Source organism: Micromesistius poutassou, assembly GCF_964030765.1.
Source record: "Micromesistius poutassou genome assembly, contig: SCAFFOLD_6100, whole genome shotgun sequence".
NCBI classification, from domain to species: domain Eukaryota; kingdom Metazoa; phylum Chordata; class Actinopteri; order Gadiformes; family Gadidae; genus Micromesistius; species Micromesistius poutassou.
Window position 1 is genome coordinate 1 of NW_028179056.1, and position 11,889 is coordinate 11,889.

Below are 11,889 nucleotides of genomic sequence, written 5' to 3' on the forward strand. Positions count from 1 at the left end.
AACAAAGAAAAGAAGTTTCAACAAAACTCAATGAAATGTTATTGGTGTTCGTGGCCAATGTCATGCAGCAATCTGCCAAGGAAGAAGACCCATTTTCTCCTCCTCCAGGTAGCTCCAAATCTCCCCCTTCCATACTGTGATAAAGTAGTAGAAGACAGAAAAATAAACATTAGGACCGACAATTAATAAAAAATTCTAGAACATGTCATAGTCAAAGATTATTTTGTTTGCACGGTTAAGAAATTATGCTGGTCCTCTGGCCAAAACGATGTGAATTTGATGAGTTTCAAAGTGTTTTTAAAGCCTAAGAAGGCATAAGTCATAACTGTGTGCATGACACAATAATAACATTCAATTACAACAATTACAATTACTCAATAACTGTGGTATAATGACCGTATACCACAGCCTGTCGTGATCTATTGCTTAATTATATTATTTAGATATAGAGCTCCGGGAGTGCTGCGATTCACTCTAGTCTGGACTGCAGGGAGTGAACGCTGATTGGCTGTTATGTTACGTCCCTCAGGGAGTGAACGCTGATTGGCTGATGATACCCCTTCAGAAACATTTATATAGAAATTAGAAGATAAAATGAACATACCGTGATATAATACGGCATTACCGTATATGCCTCAAATCATACCGTGATATAAATTGTAGTCCATACCGTACAGCCCTACTGCATACCTTACCTATAAATGTATTTCATCCAGCTGAATAGGGACAATTTGCTCCTCTCAAAAAGTGACCCGCACCTCACTGACTTCCTCGTCGTTTTCCCTCTATGTTTATTACGTCGGCACTGCCTACAGAAGAAAACACATTTCTTCATGATAAATATTAATGTTACTGAACTTGAATTTATAACATGACATATCAGTAAACAAAGGAAGTCATCGATAAAAACCGTACCAAAAAAAGAATACTTACCACTGCAGTCCGTCAACGTTTGCGTTTTCCTTCATTTTCATGCTCTTTTTGCAGAGTTTGCATTTTATTTTGGCTTTAAGTAACTTCTTCTTTTGGAGCCATTTTATCAATTTTAATTTCTTTTTAAAAGTCTGTCTTCCCTCAATAAGACTGAGTACTTCAGCGTGCAGGGTCATGATAACTTCGCATCAAACCGTCTTCCTGTCTTGCACATGCGGACCCACAATGCAATTCGGGAGCGTCCCTTGTCGTCGACGGACGTGTACAGTGGGTAGGGGGCACGTTATACGCAGATCGTTTTACCCCATGCGTCGGACACGCCCACTCTCTGTCGACGGGCAAGGAGGTCGTGCAGAAGGACTTGACAATGGAGACTCAGCGAAAGAGTAAGAGAAAAAGGCAGCCCACGGAAGAGCTTCCACATGTAGAGACAGCCATGTTAGAATGTAAGTACATGCTTTAAAGTTATTTCATTATTAATTGAGAGTGTAATGATTCGGTCACATTGCTTAGCTTCCTAAAATGAGCTAATTTGACATCGTACCACGTCTGTTCTATCACGTATTTTTTGGCCTTGCTAGCTAACCTTGTCACTAACCAATGGATTGCTAGCTGGCTAGATAGCCGACGTTGCAAGCAAATTTTAATCATCTGTCAAACACAAAAGTTTAACTCTTAACTAGGTCAAAAGACCGACGGTTCAACCACGTATCTAATGTTAAATTAGGCGAGTCAGTTACCACGTCTTTGAATAGTTTTTGGAGTTGTTTTTAACTACTAAAAAACCCGAAGACTGCTACATTACACTGTTATAGTGCTATTACGGTAATACCTTTCTCCCTGTTTTTTTTCTTTTCAATTTAGTCCATAGTTACAGTATGTAATGTTAACAACTGAATCTCTCAAACATGTCTTCTACACAATGGACTGCATGTGGAACCATGACAAATGAATTGATGATGATTTGTCATAAATCAAAATGACATATGATCATACATATTATTATTACATATTATAACATTAAAGACAATGGATAATGTCATTGCCCAAAGTGAATAAAACCCTTATTTCTTAACTAACTGTATATATATTTTTTTAAGGTATCCATACAATTTTCAAATGAACAAAAACGTCACTCTGTATGCATTCATCAATATTCTTCATAAGGTTTTGAGCCCCTTACACCAACCATTCTTTCTGTGCTCCAAAATGTTACAGCGCCATCGAGTCAGCGGGAACAATCCGAACAGCGCAGTAGCCAAACTGCAGCAGAGGAAGCAGGTAATTAATTTTTTATTTTAAATGTTAAGCATACTTAACAGATATACTCAGATTCATGTGACTGTGAAATGTAGTTGTACACAGTATAATGATTAATAACTGATGAACGTCACTATGAAAACACTATAATAGTGTTACTTTTAAACCTCTTTTCTACTTCCTGGTTTTATGATGTTAAAATAAGGGTGCTCACCTTAACTGGTTGAAGGCTAGTGTCTAGAGGGGATCCAAGACAAGAGGATGCTAGTAATATTTACTCCATTTGTACTTGAACATTGCAGTAACCAAGTATCTACCTTTACATGATATCGTAACCGGAAAGTGCTTTGGGAATGGGAAGGAACTTAGAACAGCAATGACATAAATTAGATTGAGGTCAGTTAAGCCACTTTAAGTTAGTCTACTAAGTAGAAAATAAAAAAGTTTTTGGTTATGGTTATATTCATGGTGCTGGATTAATTGATCAATTCTTACCCATTTATTTAACGAGCTAGGTGGTCAGCTGGTCCCAAGTCTGCTTATAATATCAAAGCCACGTCTGAACACGTCTGACTGTTCAAAGCAGCATAATGGATGAAGCTACAGCAGGAACATGGCTTTCAAATAACACTAAACAATATAATCCACTTATTCTACCACATGTCTAAACTATACAGTACTCCCACTTTACTCTCTAGTTGTGCTCATTTGATTTATAATAACCTACTGTTAAAGAGTACAGATAATACTACTTGAATAGACAGTACACTCACAGTACTCTTGATACTACTGGAAATTACAATTTAATAATTATTATTATTATACCTCTGTACATTCATTACTCTAGAATGTAATTTAGAACTAACTTGCCACTATATAACCCTAATACAAGAATAGTATTAATACTAGTAAACCCCTAACCAACTGCACTACCATCATCCTGACAAAATACTACTGTTAATACATGTTTATCATTTTCTTTGTTTCAGTCCTCACCCCAGAAGAGGCGATGGATCGCTACAGCCGTGTCAGATGAAGAGAGCTGGTTTTTGTTTTGTTTTTAGAGTGCCTTTTTTTGTTACATTTTAAAATGCCTTTTTTGTTTCTGTTTGTGTTTTAAATTGTTAATATTTTCTATATTATCCTGTTATTATGTTATATGTTATTATGTGTCATGAGCGCAGTATATGTATATATATTTCCCTATGTTGTATACATTTTTAACTAAAGTGGCTGTAGATCCCTCATTGTCATCAGTGGTTTGGGGTTTTATAACTAACCCGAAAGTGCTTCGCTACTGGTAAACGAATGGTTCAAAAAGCTTAACTACTGGTGAACAAATGGTTCGCGAAAGAGTAACAACTCAGTATGATGCATTACTTTACATGAAGGTACACAAAAAGCTTCACTACTGGTAAACGAATGATTCATAAAGCTTAACTACTGGTGAACGAATGGTTCGCGAAAGAGTAACAACTCAGTATGATGCATTACTTTACATGAAGGTACACAAAAAGCTTCACTACTGGTAAACGAATGATTCATAAAGCTTAACTACTGGTGAACGAATGGTTCGCGAAAGAGTAACAACTCAGTATGATGCATTACTTTACATGAAGGTACACAAAAAGCTTCACTAATGGTAAACGAATGATTCATGAAGCTTAACTACTGGTGAACGAATGGTTCGCGAAAGAGTAACAACTCAGTATGATGCATTACTTTACATGAAGGTACACAAAAAGCTTCACTAATGGTAAACGAATGATTCATGAAGCTTAACTACTGGTGAACGAATGGTTCGCGAAAGAGTAACAACTCAGTATGATGCATTACTTTACATGAAGGTACACAAAAAGCTTCACTACTGGTAAACGAATGATTCATGAAGCTTAACTACTGGTGAACGAATGGTTCGCGAAAGAGTAACAACTCAGTATGATGCATTACTTTACATGAAGGTACACAAAAAGCTTCACTACTGGTAAACGAATGATTCATGAAGCTTAACTACTGGTGAACGAATGGTTCGCGAAAGAGTAACAACTCAGTATGATGCATTACTTTACATGAAGGTACACAAAAAGCTTCACTAATGGTAAACGAATGATTCATGAAGCTTAACTACTGGTGAACGAATGGTTCGCGAAAGAGTAACAACTCAGTATGATGCATTACTTTACATGAAGGTACACAAAAAGCTTCACTACTGGTAAACGAATGATTCATAAAGCTTAACTACTGGTGAACGAATGGTTCGCGAAAGAGTAACAACTCAGTATGATGCATTACTTTACATGAAGGTACACAAAAAGCTTCACTAATGGTAAACGAATGATTCATGAAGCTTAACTACTGGTGAACGAATGGTTCGCGAAAGAGTAACAACTCAGTATGATGCATTACTTTACATGAAGGTACACAAAAAGCTTCACTACTGGTAAACGAATGATTCATAAAGCTTAACTACTGGTGAACGAATGGATCGCGAAAGAGTAACAACTCATCAGTCAGATCCAGCTCTACCAGTCGATCCAGTGTGGGACCCAAGCCAGCCCTCGACAGCGCTTGAAACCAAGGGAGGCAGGTTTAAAGCGTGCCCTGCAGTGGTGGACAATTGCTTTTAAGCCTTCAACATTACTAATGCCACATAATAAACCTTAAATGTGAATATGAATGTATGTATTGTGAATATCTTTATTAAAATATGACAATCATCCCGTCTGTGCCTTGTTAATTTATTAACTAATTGTGAAATCCCAGGAAAATTCAGTTGCTTTCATAACCAAATTGTTCAGTTTGCTATTTCACAGAATGATTCATTAATACAGTATCCCCTAGTCTGTTTACCAGTAACTCCTCAGTAGTTACTGAGTAACTGTCACTTTAGGGCCCCTGGTTGTTCATCATTCGTTACTCAGTAACGAATACAGTAGTCCCCTGGTCTGTTTACCAGTAACTCCTCAGTAGTTACTGAGTAACTGTCACTTCGTCGTTCATCATTCGTTCCTCATTCGTTCCTCATTCGTTCCTCATTCGTTCCTCATTCGTTCCTCAGTAGTCCCCTGGTCTGTTTACCAGTAACTCCTCAGTAGTTACTGAGTAACTGTCACTTCGTCGTTCATCATTCGTTACTCATTCGTTCCTCATTCGTTACTCATTCATTACTCATTCGTTCCTCAGTAACTACCTACGTTTCTGTGTACCTTATTGTAAAGTGTTACCAAAAGATGATTGCGTGGCGCAGCCACAACGGCTGGACTCTCCGTCCACCCCAGCCACGAGAGAGCCCAGAATGGACGTGGAAGCCTGCCTTTTAAACAGGCTTCCTCAGGTGCTCTGCATCACGTTGATTGGGACCGGGCCGGGTTGCCACAGTGTGTGTGTATGTGTGTGTGTGTGTGTGTGTGTGTGTATACAGTATGTGTTGCTTTGTCTGTGCGTGTTTGTGTGTGAGTGTATGTGTGTATCTGTTTCTTCACAGCCTGATGACTGGCCAGGGTCTTTAAAGGCTAAGACCTGGATGAAGGCTTGAAAAGCCCCTTAAAGCCTCCCTGGGCGACCCTGTTCGTCTGGCCGTGGTGATTAAAACCAGTGGAAAGTGGGGGGGGGGGGTGGGAAAGGGTCAGCATGCAGTACAAGTGCAACAACAAGAACCACCACAACGCCAGTCTCTGAAAACATCACAGTTCCAGAGCAGCTCGGAACGTTGTGACTTCTTTTCTTTTTTTTGAAGTACAGCTGGAAAACACGATCCTGGAGGGGCTGGGACTAAGACATTCCCAGAAAACATTCCCAGAAGTGGCTGCGCCCTGAGTGTTGTGGGATTGATGTTGAACATTGCCGTTGCAATTGATTTGAAAGTCACGTTGTGTTTTCCATGTTGCCCATGTCCTTGTAAAATGTGATGTTTTTTGTAGTTGATTTTTCAGCCAGGTCTCTTTTGGAATACAGAGTTCAATCTCAACGCGACTCACCTGGTTGAATAAAGTTTCAATTCAACTAAGATCAAATAAAACCACATCCCAACACCGATCTGGTTCTTTTCAACAGGTCTTTGGCAGGAGAGCGGCGACGCTGGTTTCTACTGAGTCAGAGTATTTCCTAATACTTTCCTTCCCTCCCCCTGTACCCGAGAAGGAAAGCAGCAGAGTGAAAAACAGATCCCCAAGGCATCTCAAATGGTTCTGTATGGGCCGTGTGAAATGTTTCAGAAAAGTGGACCGGAACAAATCCATCAGGTGAGATGGTTCCCGAGGAACGTGCTTCTCTGCTACAAAGAAACGTAGCATGTGGATTGCACGGTCTAAGGGAAAAAGATATGGCCCAAACCTTGCCCTGCTTGGCTAACAATCACAGCCCGTGGACATTTTTCAGATTCTTCTGCCCGGTCCATTGCAACGCAGCGCAAGAGATGAGCTCTGGACGTTCCGCTCTTCTATGAAGCTTCCCTCATGTCAATCACAAGGCTTTTTTAAAACAGCCTGTCGTTCCCTGTTGATATCCGTTACACACAGTCAATTAGGTCAGGGACAGGAAAATGTTTACGTTTGCTATTCAATTGCAGATTCCTAAAACACTTGTCATTAGCAATGTTTAATATACACCCGCCAAGAGGGATAGCAAGAGTCAAGGTAGCACATCACTGGCCAACGTGGTTGAAAAGGCCAAATACTGCGCAATGTCCAGGGAATGTTGGGGTTGATTCTAAAAAGGGAAAGGCTGAGTGGAGAAGGAGAAGACACCAACAACTATGCACAGACAACACATCAACCAAAAAACAGTCCCTAACTCGACGTTGTGGGCTCTTGCACTTTGACCTGCTTCCGTTCCATCCCTCCTATCGCCAACTCCACACCTTCCCCCCCCAGCCCCAGACACACACACACACACACACACACACACACACACACACACACACACACACACACACACACACACACACACACACACACAAACACCATAAATAAAACAATCCACTTATGTATGTATCTCATTAGACCACTATCTAAAAAAAAGCCACCCACTCCCTGCTTTGCAATTCAACAACAAAAAAGGAAAAACAATGCAAAAAAATCACAATTAAACCAATGAGAAACCTTAGTCGTGACACAGAGGTGCACGGGAAAAAAGAACCCCGCTCCGACGGCGATCAATAGCTTGTCTACCGATTGAACCAGCAGGGGTCGTGACCCAGCAGCGAGATATGTGGGCTAATGGTCACTGGATGCCCCCGGTCTGCAAAATATTAATTCCTGGCTGAATGGTCCACCTTAATCATCTTTAATTCTTGAATCACAATCATTCGCTGACCAAGAAACACACAGACCAAAAAAAAAACACACCCACACACACACACACACACCCACACACACCCACACACCCCCCCCCCCCCACCCACACACACACACACACACACACGTATGGACACACACACACACACACACACACACATACACACACACACACACACACACACACACACACACACACACACAAAGACACACACACACACTCACACACATATACAAATTGCACCTGGGGCACTACAGAAAAAAAAAAGTCCAAGAGCATTTCTCTTTTAATTATTCATCCATTATTTCAGTAAACAGCTGCACAATTTGTTAGCCCTGATGAAAAAATTTGTCTGCAATCAGTGGTCTCTCGCTCTCTCTCTCTCCTTCTTTCTCTAGCTCTCTCTCTCTCTCTATTTGCACCCCCCTCCCCCCCCCCCGCACCCCCCACATACACACATGCCTCCCCCGCCCCCCCCCTACCCCACCACCACCTTCATTACTCCAGTGCAGAGCAGCTGAAGACCCATATGGGCATTGATTTTCGCCCAGAGCCATGTGGGCTGAACTCAAAGAGAGCTTGTCAGAAGAGTCAAGAGAGAGAGAGAGAGAGAGAGAGAGGAGAGAGAGAGAGAGAGAGGAGAGAGAGAGAGAGAGAGAGAGAGAGAGCAAAAGAAAGACAAACAGAGAGAAACGCTGAGAGAGGAAGAGTAGAGAACAGATCCCTGATCCTGCATCTGACAGAACAAGGTGCCAATGTGACCCCCCCTATCCCCCCCTCTCTCTCCTCACCTTCCGCCCCCCCACCCCCCTCCCCCCTCTCCTCCCTCCCTCCCCCCTCTCCTCCCTCACTCTCTCCCAACCAGCCGCCACCTTCGACACTTTGGAAACTTTGGCGGAAGGAGAACACAGTTGAAGGGAAAAAATCCAGCGGAAGAAAAAAGGACAAGGGAAAGGGTGAAAAAAAAGCTACAAATAAACACAAAAGAAAAAACAAGAGAAAAAAAATGTTGCTTTTATTTCCCACTTTGACGCTCAATCCCTTCTACATTTTCAACAAAACAAATGAATGCCCACTCCCGGGCTGGGTCCGTTGGGCCGCAATCTGCCCGCCCGCTTTGATGTGCTCATTGCCGCTCCCTCAGAAGTCCTGCTCTCCGGGTTCCACTAACAAAGGGAATAAAATAGGAGAGAATGGAGAAGAGAAGAGAGACAAAAGGCATGTTTTTACTTTCTTTTTGACTTCTCCGTTTTTTCTTTTTTCGGGCATACCGCTGCATGTATTCCTAGTGGATGTTCTGCCTCCAGCTTGAGCTGATCTCTCTCTCTCTCTCTCTCTCTCTCTCTCTCTCTCTCTCTCTCTCTCTCTCTCTCTCTCTCTCTCTCTCTCTCTCTCTCTCTCTCTCTCTCTCTCTCTCTCTCTCTCAGAGCTTATGTTCCCTCTTCTGCCTCCTTGAAAGGTGGGAATTAAAAAGGAAAAAAAAAATACACTTAATGGGCAAACAGGTAAATCTTCTTTCTTTGTTTGATGTTTATTTAGGGGTTTGGGCTTGCGTCCCTGCAGTCCTGACGTTTCATGTAACATTTCATAACTTCAGGGGCCAAATTAGCTCATCATAACAATGCCAACAAAGACTTTAAATACACCCCTGTAGATTAAGCTCTCATCTCATCTCATCTCATGGAGTTCTACCTCGTTCTATTTCTTCAGCAGTCGACTGATGGAGTTGAAAGTCATGTGATATATATTTTTTGTGATATATACCATTTCAGTTACTGAGTATACTCTTCTAACTTATTGAAAATGAACACGCAGAAACCACTTCGATTTGCTCATCTTTTCCCTCGTCTTTTCCATCTTTTCCCTCGTTCCCTCGTGTTTCCAATCTTCCTCAAGCCCACCGTTATCTACAATTTGTCGTTTGTCTACAAATATTCAAATGTACACGCTACCCACAGACATACACACACACACACACATACAAAGACACGCACACACACACACACACACACACACACACACACACACACACACAAACACACTGACACACACATTTACATCTACAGCATATGGTTTTGCATCTTACATCATCAGTTGGTGTCGCTGCGTGTTGCAACAAAAAAAAAAAACGGTTCTTATTCAGACACCCTTGAACTCACAAAAACAGAGAACACACACGACTGAAAAGAAACACCTAACAATACAGGTCATTACGCAACGCAGGACTCTTAAGGGGGTGGGCTGGTGGTTGAGTGTGTGTGCGCGCGCGCGTGTGTGTGTGTGTGTGTGTGTGTGTATGTGTGTGTGTGTGTGTGATCAGGGTTACTCAATGAACGGAACATGGACATAAAGGGTCATTTTCTTCTGAGAGGTTACACCTGTACATGAGCACAAAGGCCTTTAGAGACTGAAACACACGCAGGCTAGACACGGAGGCCGGCGTGTGTGTGTGCACCGGACTGGCGTCTTCTCCAGGGCCACGCCGCCACGAGCACCGTTCGACGCGCCGGTTCATTTTGTTGGTCCACCTTTTGAATAAAGAACCCAATTATTATCTCCCCTGTGTAGCGCGAGGGCATGGCAAAGACAACGCACATCGGCATGTTTGCATATGGCACACTGCGTTTTCAGCCTTTTTTTTTTTTTTTTGTACACGCAAACGCGGTGTTAACGCGATTTAAGTCCTAAATAAAAAAAAAAAAAATGAGGCCAGCCCACTGCTTTTGATGCTGTTTCTTTTTTTCATGAGGGACGCCGGCGGCCGGTACTTGCGCGACCATCACCAAATCATTTTATATTTTTCATAATAAAGGCTGCTGTAATTCCACGAAGCGTCATAGCCAAATAAAGCAGCTCTTTCTCTTTCTCCTCTCTGTCTCTTTCTTCCACTGGCGCCTCTCGTTCCGCCTCTCCCTTAGGCTTCCTCTGTGAAATTAAATAAAGTGAATGAGCTTGCCTTTGAAGAACGGACAGATAGAGGAGGGAAAAATAGAAAGTGCTAAAAGACAGAATGAGAGAGCGGGGTTTGGGTGGTGGTCGGGAGGCTGGCTGGTGGTTGTGGGGGGGGGGGTTGAGTGGTGTTGGGGGGGGGGGGGGGGGGGGGGGGCAGAGAGAGTGGGTGAGATAGGGGCAGTGCAGGAGAGGAAGAGTGCGAGAGGGAGAGAGAGCGAGCACACATGAGAGAGAGAGAGACAGATCGAGTAAAATTGAGGGGCCGAGGGGGTTCAAATGGGCAAGAAAGTAACGGGAGCACAATTAAAAGTGCACACACTGGCAAAAAAAGAAAAGCGTGCAGCCCTTCTTTAAGAAGAACTCATCAGACTAAGGGCCATGGGTGTTTGAAGATGTAGCGAAGGGAACGGTCGCTTTTAAGAAGCCAAGGGGCCACTGGACTGGAGAGGCCCCTAATGGCCACATTAGGGGCCTCTCCAATATAAAACCCTTGACCTACTTCCTCTTATTTTGTTTGTTCCGTTATAATTACATTTCTGCATTTGCAGGGAGGATATTTATTTTTGCTTAATATGTCGAGGGTCACTGTAAAATGATGATGTGCCAAGTCTTAATGGTCGTTCAAAAGAAAACATTGATCCAAAGCAGACGCTTTTTAAACCCTGAGTAGAGCTGTGTACCTCACACAAAGTGAATCCTTTAGTTTTAAAATTCTTTACATTATACTAGTGGCATCAAACAGACTTTGTGTGTAGACTCTTAACCACCCACTCCTAGGATCTTACTAGGGTCCATCATCAACATCTCTTACGTATTTCATATAATACAGTATAAGTCATACATCAAGGTCCCAATGACTCATTATGAGATGCCAATGTATCACTACCCACTTTACCAGTTCAGATGAGGTAAATTAACTGGGATGTTCTACAGACGTTTGTCAAACACAAGATATTTGAGAACTTTCATATAGTTAAGTATCAATTGTAGAACGATAAAAAAGATATCCAATGCATGAGGCTGTTGGAGGAGGTAGTATTAATGGCATGAATTACTATCTAACCAGTTTGGCCTTATGACTTCTTTTTTTTTGTTGGTTGTATTCAACAAATACTGAGCAAAAAATGGAAACTGTACTGTGTTATAAGGCATGCGGAAGTGGATTTTCTGGTTTCTTAAGGAACATTATGAGATGGCCATCTAGACCTTGCTACACATAATCACCCAGTGCGTTGGCAGCTAGTCGAAGGAGACACAGCATGCATAAGAGGAGAAGTTGTCGTAAGTTTACATGTCCTTGTGGATTAATGGATGAGGCGCAGAGGGACAGCCTTGGTGATTCACAGCTTCATCAAAGACGCAGGGAGAATGACTAGATGCTGGAGGACTTAAGACAATATAGGAATGTGAAGGCAAAGATCTGATCCCAACAATCTGGAGTTTGGAAAA

General features: G+C 42.1%; 1 long non-coding RNA gene across 1 annotated transcript; it reads left to right on the top strand.

The window, feature by feature from the left end:
- The first annotated feature begins 1,232 nt into the window (after positions 1 to 1,232).
- Positions 1,233 to 3,495, top strand: LOC311373166. The gene is made up of 3 exons (XR_014642198.1): positions 1,233 to 1,379; positions 2,152 to 2,214; positions 3,183 to 3,495. It is a non-coding gene; the product is annotated as an uncharacterized lncRNA (long non-coding RNA).
- The last annotated feature ends 8,394 nt before the right edge of the window (positions 3,496 to 11,889 follow it).